This window comes from Gorilla gorilla, chromosome 10 (genome assembly GCF_029281585.2).
Source record: "Gorilla gorilla gorilla isolate KB3781 chromosome 10, NHGRI_mGorGor1-v2.1_pri, whole genome shotgun sequence".
NCBI classification, from domain to species: domain Eukaryota; kingdom Metazoa; phylum Chordata; class Mammalia; order Primates; family Hominidae; genus Gorilla; species Gorilla gorilla.
The window spans coordinates 32,047,473-32,059,045 of NC_073234.2; the positions used below are offsets into that span (position 1 = coordinate 32,047,473).

Sequence of the window (11,573 nt, forward strand, 5' to 3'; positions counted from 1 at the left end):
GTATTTAATTTGCTCACGGTTCTGTAGGCTGTCCAGGAAGTGTGATGCTAGTATCTGCTTGACTTCTGGGGAGGCCTAAGGAAATTTACAATCATGGTAGAAAGTGAAGGGGGAGCAGACATATCACATGGTAAGAGCAACAGCAAGAGAGGGAGGGGAGAAGTGCCACATGCTTTTAAGTAATCAGAGCTCATGAGAACTCATTCACTATTACAAGGACAGTACCGAAAAGACGATATGAAACAATTTATGAGACATTTGCCCCCATGATCCAATCACCTCCCACCAGGTCCACCTCCAACACTGGAAATTACAATCCAACACGAGGATTTGGGTGAGGACACAGATACAAGCCATGTCAATATCTAACAAAATTTTTATAAGATCTCTATGAAAAAAAAACTACAAAACTCTGACAAAAGAAATAAAAAAAGATAGATTAATAGATATTCATTTTGTGGATAGAAAGACTCAGTATTATTTAGTTGTCAGTTCTTTCCGACCTGAGATATAGGCTCAAGCAATTTTTTTTTTTTAAACTTTCATTTTAGGTTCAGAAGTACATGTGCTTGTTTGTTACATAGGTAAACCCAAGTCACAGGGGTTCTTTGTACAGATTATTTTGTCACCCAAGTACTAGGCCTGGTAGTCTGATCCTCTCTCTCCTATCACACTACTCTCTCAAGTAGCCCCCAGTGTCTATGGTTCCCCTCTTTGTGTCCATGTGTTTTCATTATTTAGCTCCCACTTATAAGTGAGAACATGCAGTATTTGCTTTTCTTTTCCTTCATTAGTTTGCTAATGATGGCCTCCAGCTCCATCCATGTTCTTGTTGGGGACATGATCTCATTCTTTTTTATGACTTTTGTATGACTGCATAGTATTCCACAATGTATATGTACCATTTTCTTTTTTCACTCTACCACTGATGGGCATTTAGGTTGATTCCATGTCTTTGCTATTGTGAATAGTGCTGCAGTGAACATACATGTGTATGTGTCTTTATGGTAGAATGATTTATATTCCCTTGGCTATATACCCAGTAATGGGATTGTTGGGTCAAATGGTAGTTCTGTTTTTAGCTCTTTGGGAAATTACCACACTGCTTTACACAATGGTGGAACTAATTTACACTCCCACGAACACACCAACAGTGTATACATGTTCCAATTTATCTGCAAACTTGCAGGCATCTGCTATTCATTGACTTTTTAGTAACAGCCATTGTGACTAGTTTGAGAAGGTATCTTGTGGTTTTGATTTGCATTTCTCTAATGGTTAGTGATATTGAGCTTTTGTTCATATGTTTGTTGGCCACATGTATGTCTGCTTTTAAAAAGTGTCTGTTTATGTTCTTTGCCCACTTTTTAAAACTTTTATTTTAAATTCAGGAGTACACATGCAGGTCTGTTATATAGGTAAGCTTGTGTCATGGTGGTGGGTTGTACAGATTATTTCATCACCCAGGTACTAAGCCTAGTACCTATTAGTTATTTTCCCTGATCCTCTGCCTCTTCCCACCCTTCAACTTCCAGTAGGCTCTGGTGTGTGTTACTTCCTTCTATGTGTTCATGTGTTCCCATCATTTAGTTCCCACTTATAAGTGAGAACATGCAGTATTTTGTTTTCTGTTCCTGCATTAGTTAGCTAAGGATAATGGCCTCCGGCTTTACCCATGTTTCTGCAAAGGACATTATCTCATTCTTTTTTAATGGGTGCACAGAATTCCATGGTGTATATGTACCACATTTTGTTTATCCAGTCTATCATTGATGGGCATTTAGGTTGATTCTATGTCTTTGCTATTGTGAATAGTGCTGCAATGAACATACACGTGCATGTATCTTTATAATAGAATGATTAATATTCCACTGGATATATACCCAGCAATGGAATTTCTGGGTTGAATGGTACTCATGTTTCTAAGTCTTTGAGGAATCACCACACTGTCTTCCACAATAGTTGAACTTATTTACACTCCCACCAACAGTGTATAAATGTTGCATTTTCTCTGCAACCTTGGCAGCATTTGTTATTGTTTCACTTTTTAATAATAGCCATCCTGATTGGTGTGAGTTGGCATCTTATTGTGGTTTTGATGTGCATTTCTCTAATGATTAGTGACACTGAGCTTTTTTCCATATGCTTGTTGGCTGCATGTATGTCTTCTTTTAAAAAGTGTCTGTTCATGTCCTTTGGCCACTTTTTAACGGGTTTGTTTGTTTTCTCTTGCAATTATGTTTAAATTCCTTATAGTTGCTGGATTATAGAGCTGTTTCAGATGCATAGCTTGCAAATATTTTCTCTAATTCTTTTGGTTTCCTGTTTACTCCGTTGATTGTTTCTTTTGCTGTGCAGAGGCTCTTACGTTTAGTTAGATTCCATTGGTAAATTTTTGCTTTTGTTGCAATTGTCTTTGGTGTGTTCATCATGACATCTTTGCCAGTTCCTATATCCAAAATGGTATTGCCTAGGTTGTCTTCCTGGCTTTTTATAGTTTTATATTCTACATTTAAGTCTTAAATCCATCTTGATTTGATTTTTGTACGGTGTAAGGAAGGGGTCTGGTATCAATCTTCTGCATATGGCCAACCAGTTATCCCAGCACAATTTATTGAATAGGGAGTCCTTTCCTCCTTGCTTGTTTTTGCCAGCTTTGTTGAAGAGCAAATGGTTATAGGTGTGCAGCCTTATTTCTGGGCTCTTTATTCTGTTCCATTGGTCTTTGTGTCCATTTTTGTACTAGTACCATGCTGTTTTGGTTACCATAGCCCTGTAATATAGTTTGAAGTCAGGTAACATGATGCTTCCAGCTTTGTTCTTTTTGCTTAGGATTGGCTTGACTATTTGGTCTTTTTGGTTCCATATGAATTTTAAAATAGTTTCTTCTAGCTCTGTGAAGAATGTCATCACTAGTATGATAGAAATTTTATTGAATCTGTAAATTGCTTTGGACAGTGTAGCCATTTAAATGATATTGAGTCTTCCTATCCATGAGCATGGAATGTTTTTCCATTTATTTGTGTTATCTGTGATTTATTTGAGCAGTGTTTTGTAATTCTTATTATAGAGATATCTCACCTCCCTGGCTAGCTGTATTCCTAAGTATTTTATTCTTTTTGTGGAAATTGTGAATGGGACTGCATTTCTGATTTGGCTCTTGGCTTGGCTTTTGATGGTGTATAGAAATGCTACTTTTTTTGTACATTGCTTTTGTATCCTGAAACTTTGCTGAAGTTGTTTATCAGTTGATAGAGCTTTTGAGCTGAGACTATGGGGTTTTCTATGTATAGAATAATGTTATCTTCAAACAGAGATAGCTTGACTTTCTCTCTTCCTGTTTGGATAGCCTTTCTTTCTTTCTCTTGACTCCTCTCTGGCCAGGACTTGCAATACTGTGTTGAATAGAAGTGGTGAGAGAAGCCACCCTTGTCTTGTGTTGGTTTTCAAGGGGAATGCTCCCAGCTTTTGCCCCTTCAGTATGATGTTGACTGCAGGTTTGTCATAGATGGTTCTTGTTATTTTCAGTTATATTTCTTCAATACCTAGTTTATTGAGAGTTTTTAACATGAAGCGATTTTGAATCTTATTGAAAGCCTTTTCTGCATCTATTGAGATAATCAAGTGTTTTTTGTCTTTAGTTCTGTTTACGTGATGAATCACATTTATTGATTTGCACATGTTGAACCAAACTTGCATCCCAGGAATAAAGAGTACTTGATTGTTGTGAATTAGCTTTTTGATGTACTGCTGGATTTGGATTGCAAGTATTTTGTTGAGAATTTTTTCATCAATGTTTAACAAGTATATTGGCCTGAAGTTTTCTTTTTTTGTTGTTGTGTCTCCGCCAGGTTTTAGAATCAGGATAATGGTGGCCTCATAGAATGAGTTGGGGAGGATTCCCTCCTCCTTGAATTTATGGAATAGTTTCAGTAGGACTGATACCTCCTTTGTACATCTGGTAGAATTTTGTTTTGAATCCATCTGTCCTGGGCTTTTTTAGTTGGTAGACTATTACTGATTCAATTTTGGAGCTCATTATTTGTGCATTCAGGGAATAAATATCTTTCTGCTTCAGTCTTGGGTGTATGTGTCTAGGAATCTATCCAACTCTTCCAGGTTTTCTAGTTTGTGTGCATAGAGGTATTCATAGTAGTCTCTGATGGTTATTTGTATTTCTGTAGAGTCAGTGGTAACATCCCCTTCGTCATTTCTAATTGTGTTTGTTTGCACTTTCTGTCTTTTCTTCTTTATCACTCTAGCTAATGGCCTATTGTATTAGTCTGTTCTGACACTGCTGATAAAGACATACCCGAGACTGGGCAATTTACAAAAGACACAGGTTCATTGGACTTACAGTTCCATGTGGCTGGTGAGGCCTCACAATCATGGCAGAAGGTGAAAGGCACACCTCAAATGGCAGCAGATGAGAAAAGAGAGGTTGTGCAGGGAGACACCCATTTTTTGAAAACCATCAGATCTCATGAGATTTATTCACTATCACAAGAACAGCACTGGAAAGACCTGCCCCTGTGATTCAATTACCTCCCACTGGGTGCCTCCCACAACACATGGGAATTCAAGATGAGATTTGGGTAGGGACACAGCCAAACCATGTCACCTATGTATCTTATTAATTTTTTTTCAAAAAAACCTCTTTGATTCTTTAACGTTTTGAATAGCTTATCTTGTCTCATTCTTCTTCAGTTTGGCTCTGATTTTGGTTATTTCTTCTCTTCTGCTAGCTTTGGGGTTAGTTTGCACTTTGTTCCCTAGTTCTTTTAGTTGTGATGTTAGGTTGTTAAACTGAGACCTTTCTAACTTTTTGATGTGGGCATTTAGTGCGATAAATTCCCCTCTTAACACTGCCTTAGCTGTGTACCAGAGATTCTAATATGTTGTATCTTTGTTCTCATTAGTTTCAAAGAACTTCTTGATTTCTGCCTTAATTTCATTATTTACCCAAAAGTCATTCAAGAGAAGGTTGTTTAATTTCCATGTAATTGCATGGTTTTGAGTGATTTTTTTAGCCTTGATTTCTATTTTATTGTGTTATGTTCTGAGTGTGGTTGGTGTGATTTTGGTTCTTTGCATTTGCTGAGGATTGTTTTATGTTTAATTGTGTGGTCAATTTTAAAGTATGTGCTATGTGATGATAAGAAGAATTTATATATTTTTTATATAAAAATATTTTTTTCGGAGAGTTCTGTAAAGGTCTGTCAGATCTGTTTGGTCCAATATTAAGTTCAGGTCCTGAATATCTTTGTTAATTTTCTGCGTTGATGATCTGTCTAATACTGTCAGTGGAGTGTTGACATCTCCCACTATTATGGCGTGGAAGTCTATGCCTTTTTGTAGGTCTCTAAGAACTTGCTTTACCAATCTTGGTGCTCTGTGTTGGGTTCATATATATTTACAATAGCTAGATCTTCTTGTTGAATTGAAGCCTTTGCCATTATGTAATGCCCTTCTTTGTCTTTTTTAAAATCTCTGTTGGTTTAAAGTCTGTTTTGTCTGAAATTAGGGTTGCAACCTATGCTTTTTTCCCAATTTCCATTTTCTTGGTAGATTTTTCTTCCATTGCTTTAGTTTGAGCCTATGGGTGTCACTGTTGGTGAGACTGGTCTCTTGAAGACAGTGTAACATTGGCTTTTGCTTTTTTTCCAGCTTGCCACTCTATGCCTTTCATTCAAGGCTAGTATTGTTATGTGTGGATTTTATCCTGTCCCCGTGTTGTTAGCTGGTTATTATTCTGGCTTGTTTGTGTGGTTGCTTTATAGTGTCACTGTTCTGTGTACTTAACTGTGTTTTTATATTAGCTGGTAATGGTCTTTCCTCTCCATTTAGTGTGCCTTTCAAGACCTCTTGTAAGGTGGGTCTTTGGTAATAAACTCCCTCAGCATTTGCTTTTCTGAAAAAGATGTTATTTCTCCTTTGCTTAGTAAGCTTAGTTTGGCTGGATATGAAATTCTTGGTTGAAGATTCTTTTCTTTAAGAATGTTGAATACAGACCCCTAATCTCTTATGGCTAGTAGGGTTTCTGCTGAGAAGTTGGCCATTATCCTGATGGGCTTCCCTTTGTAGATGACCTGCCTTTCTCTCTAGCTGCCTTTAACATTGTTTTTCATTTTGACCTTGGCAAATCTGATGATTATGTGTCTTGGGGATGATCTTCTTGTGTGCAATCTTGCAGGGGTTCTCTGTATTTTCTGAATTTGACTGTTGCCCTCTCTAATGAGGTTGAGGAATTTTTCATGGGTGATATCCTGAAATATATTTTCCAAGTTGTTTGCCTTTTCCCCATCCATTTTAGGGATACTACTGGTTCACAGATTTGGGCTCTTACATAATTCCATATTTCTCAGAGGTTTCGTTGATTCCTTTCCATTTTTTGTTATTTATTTTTGTCTGACTGTCATATTTCAGAGAACCAGTCTTCAAATTCTGAGATTCTTCTCAGCTTGGTCTATTGTGCTCTTAATACTTGTGATCACATTGTGAAATTCTTGTCATGTGTTTTTCAGCTCTATCAGATCAGTTAGGTTCTTTTTAATACTGGCTATTTTGTCTGTGAATTCTGTATCATTTTATGGTGATTTTTAGTTTCCTTGGATTTCCTTTGCTGTTCTCCTGAATCTCAATGATCTTCATTCCCATCCATATTCTGAATTCTATTTCTTTCATTTCAGCCAACCCATCCTGGTTAAGAACCCTTGTTGAAGAACTAGTGCAGTTGTTTGGAGGACATAAGACACTGGCCACTTGAGTCACTGGAGTTCTTGCATTGGTTCTTTCTCATCTCTGCATGTGGGTGTTCCTTTAACTGCAGTGTAGATTGGGCATAATCAGTAGACTTCCTTTCTGGATGTTTTCACAGGGCCAAGGCTTTGTGCAGGGTCTTTATTTGTAGCTGATTTCCTGTCTTTGGTTTCACAGAGGGGTATGTTACTGAGGTATTTTTGGCATTGAAACTTTGGTATGTGATCCAGTAGGTGGCACTTAGGCATAGTCATCAGCTGGTAGATTCTTGGTCACTTGTGTAGCTCCCCTGTGTTTCTTCACAGTTCTAGCTCTCAGTGCTCTGAAAGTGTGGGCTCCTCTCCCACTTGAGTGCTGGCTGTAGATCATGACTTGGTACTCCTGGGCTGCCCACTGCAGCTCTGGGGTAACGTTTCCTCCCCAGCTTTGAGGCAGCAGAGGAAGGGACTTTAGTAGTGGTTGTGCCAAGGGTCTTTTGTTTGTCTCCTGGGGTCTCCACCCCAGAGAGATGCAGGTCAGCAATCACTCAGTGTAATCAGCTTGGGATGGGGGGATCTGTGCTGTGGGTCCAAGCCAGAGGTTCCCTGCCTGGTGATGAGCAGGGCAGGTGGGTTGGATCTGTGTGAAATGAATGGGCCTTCTCTCCTGATGCAAGCAATTCCTATCAAAATCCCAGCCATTATTTTTTTTCTTTTTGATATTGGTAAACTGATTCTAAAATTTATATTGAAAAGGAACAAACTCTGAATAGCCAGTGCAATATTGAAGAAAATGAAAGTTGGAGGACAGGCTGGGTGCGGTGGCTCACGCCTGTAATCCCAGCACTTTGGGAGGCTAAGGTGGGTGAATCGCAAGGTCAAGAGATTGAGACCATCCTGGCCAACATGATGAAACCCCATCTCTACGAAAAATATAAAAATTAGCTGGGCATGGTGGCGCACACTTGTAGTCCCAGCTACTTGGGAGGCTGAGTCAGGAGAATCGCTTGAACCCAGGAGGCAGAGGTTGCAATGAGCCAAGATTGTGCCACTGCACTCCAGCCTTGCCACAGAGTGAGACTCCATCTCAAAAGAAATAAATACATAAATAAAATAAAAAAAGAAAGAAAATAGGAGGACAGACAGTACTCAACTTCAAGGCTTACTATAAAGCTATAATAAGACAGTGTGGTATTGGTGAAAGAATAGACAACTAGGTCAGTGCAGCAGACTGGTTAGCCCCCAAATAGACACAAGCAAATATAGTCAACTGATCTTTGACACAGGAGTAAAGGTGATTCAGTGGAGAAAGGATAGCCTTTTCAACAAATGATGCTAGAACAATTGGTCCTCTACATGCAAAACAAACAAACAAAAAATCTAGACACTGACCTTATACCTTTCATCAAAATTAATTCAAAATATATCACAGACCTAAAGCGAAAATACTAAACTATAAAACTTCTAGATGATAATGTAGGAGAAAATCTAAATGACCTTGTGGTTTTGTGATGAGTTTTTAGATATAACACCAAAAGAATGATCCATGAAAGAAAAAAATTGATAAGTTGGACTTTATTAAAATTTAAAACTCCTGCTCTGTAAAAGGTACCTTCAAGAGAATGAGAATACAAGCCTCAGACTGGGAGAAGATATTTGCTAAAGACATAGCTGATAAAATATTGTTATTCAAAATATACAAACAGTTATTAAAACTCAACAATAAAGACACAAATAACCCAATTAAAAATGGGCAGAATACATGAAATATCACCCCACCAAAGAAGATACGGAGATGGCAATAAGCTTATAAAATGATGTGTGATAGCATATGTCATGAAGGAATTGTAAATTAAAACAATGAGATATCGCTATCTAAAATTAAAAAAATATATGATAGTACCAAATGCTAGTAAAGATGTGGAGCAACTCTTATTTTTTGCTGGTGGGAATGCAAAATGATACAGACATTTTGGAAGATGGTTTAGTAATTTCTTACAAAGCTAAACATAGTCTTATAAGATCCAGCAACAAGAGGATGGACGGTACTCAACTTCAAGGCTTACTATAAAGCTATTATAATCAAGACAGTGTGACCACTGGCGAAGGAATAGACAAGTAGATCAATGCAGCAGAATAGTTAGCCCCCATAAAGACACACACATATATACTCTAAAAATGTTCTTCTAGGTATTTACCCAAATGAGTCGAAAATATATCCACACCAAAACTGCACATGAATATTTATTGCAGGTTTATTCATCATTGCTAAAAACTGAGAGAAACCAATATAGCTTTCGAGAGGTGAATGGGTAAATAAATTGTGGCACAACCATACAATTTATTCAGCAATATTATTCAGCAGTAAAAATAAATAAGTTATGAAGCCATATGAACATATGGAGGAATATTTAATGAATATTGCTTAGTAAAAAGAGGCAGCCTGAAAAGACTATATACTCTATGATTTCTACTCTATGACATTCTAGAAAATGCTATAGAGACAATAAAAGATTTGTGGTTGCCAGATTTTCAAGGGAGGAGAGAGTTGACTAGATGGAGCACAGGACATTTTTAGGGGAGTTAAATCATTTTTTACAATACTTTATCAAGGAATACATGGGATACATCTGTCAAACCCCATAGAATTCACAACATAAAGAGTAAACCTTAGTGTGAACTGTGAGATTTAAATAATAATTTACCAATCTTGGTTCATCAATTGTAACACATGTCTTACACTAAGGCAAGATGGTAGTAACATGGGTAACTGAGAAGTGGGGAGAAGTGGTCTGTGGGAACCTTTTGTACTATCTGCTGAGTTGACTGTAAAACTAAAACTTCTCTAGAAAATAAACTCCAGTAAATTTTAAAATGAATTAGGGTGTTGGGAGACTGTATTTCTTTCTGGAGGCTGCAGAAAAAATCTTCATTTTTTTCAGCTTTTAGACATCATTTGCATTTCTTGGCATGTGGCCCCTTCCTCTGTCTTCAGAACCGGCAAGGTGTACTTAAAAGTATATTAGGTTTAAGAAAGGTGTTTCTTTTAAGATAATTAGTTATCTTTCTATCTATCTCTGTCATCTATTTTTGTAAAACAGGAGAGAAACTTGAAGAGCTTGAAGAATGTTACCAAGAATGAAAAAGTTTGAAGATAGGGGAGTTGGAAGGAATACCTGGTAGAGGACATTCTTGAAGGTGTGGAAATAGAGTCTAGAACACAACTGAATAAAGAGGGCTCCCCATTTTGTGAGATTGGAGGTGAAGAGGGAAATTTGTGGAAAGAGGAACTTGGCAAGGATGACCAAGGTAATAGCAATTTCTTGTTTTGAAATAAAAATCAAGGTGTTCCACTGGATTAAAAGTATTTATTGATTTAATGCTATACTTGTTTATTCAATAATTGGATACTAAATATAACCCCTTTTTGATAATATGTGTATAGTTCAAGTAAAAAGAAATTAAAGAAAGAGGAACCTGAGTTTAATGAAAGAAAAAATATTTTTGCAGAAATTTATTTCAGGTATTCTTTGACATCTTGCAGAAGACGCATCTGAATTTGCTTTTAATTTTAAAGAATACATCAGGCTGTTCTCAATCATCCTCTCCTCCTCAAGGTTATTCTTCATCTCAAAATTTAATGTCAAATGTTTTCATGCTTTGATATCAAAATATCTAGCTGATAATACCTACCTGAGTTCAATCTGCACGAATAAAATATTTTGGGAATATAAGCTAAAATTGGTCTGAAAAATCTATATGTATCCTCTACACTGAAAACTACCTCAAGAGATAGTGATAAGTATTAGAAGAATTTTTAATGATGAAATTACACACATTGCTTGTATGGTATTTGTGGCAAATGGACTAAAAAAAGAACACATAGCAGAGTTCCAGATTTATAAAATAGTTAAATCTATTGTTAAGTATTTGTAATACTAGAAGCAGTAGAGGCACAAAGGCACTGATAACATGTTGGATTATCAAAACTAATTACAACTTAGGGTTGGGCTATGTTTTTTGTACTGATGGTTAAATAAAGGGCTTCCTAATATTTTGGGCAATTTCTTTGCACAAAATAATCCTAGAACAATGGAAAAACTTGATTTAGAAGAAGATTTTCATTATCTATGTATCTATGTGCCAATATCTCTATCTATCTGTCTGTCTGTCTGTCTATCTATCTATCATCTATCTATCTATCTATCTATCTATCTATCTATCTATCTATATCTATCTGTCATCATCATCTATCACTCTATCACATCTATCTATCTATCATCATCTATCACTCTATCACATCTATCTATCCTTTTATTCAATGGCCATCTACAATGCACTTGATGCTGGGAATTTTCTGTGCTCCCTCAATCATGCACAAGACCTACCTCTTCAAATCTTTCCTAAATCTAGGTACTTCATTAAGTATTTGGTTTTCAAAGGTCTTCTCACTAAACAAAATCTAGTAAATCTAAGTAAATGAAAGGCATTCTTAAATCAACAGATCTGGAATTAGTAGGTGCTAATTATCTATAATGATTGTCTAGCACATTAATAAAACATAAAAGGTGTGATGAATGCTATCAACAAGCTCAGGATGAATAAAAAGTTTGTTAAACTGCAATCTGAAATTTGTCAGATGTCACCAATTTATTACTTCAATATATCTTAAATGAAGTGAGAAACATACTAGTACTCTTATGTTGTAACTGATTTTTCTTATTTTCACTATGTTCTTAGTGATTTTTATTCTATTAATTAAAAATTCTCTCATAATTTAGATTATAAATTCATGGGCCCCCAAAACTTTTATTTTGGATGCTAAATAGGCATTCT

At 36.5% G+C, this 11,573-nt stretch overlaps 1 long non-coding RNA gene across 1 annotated transcript in view; it reads left to right on the top strand.

Moving 5' to 3' along the window:
• Positions 1-10,095, top strand: part of LOC134756554 (uncharacterized) — a 94,926-nt gene extending 84,831 nt beyond the window's left edge. Inside the window, exon 3 of the long non-coding RNA XR_010129306.1 lies at positions 9,839-10,095. This is a non-coding gene — a long non-coding RNA (uncharacterized lncRNA). The remainder of the gene's footprint in view (positions 1-9,838) is intronic.
• The last annotated feature ends 1,478 nt before the right edge of the window (positions 10,096-11,573 follow it).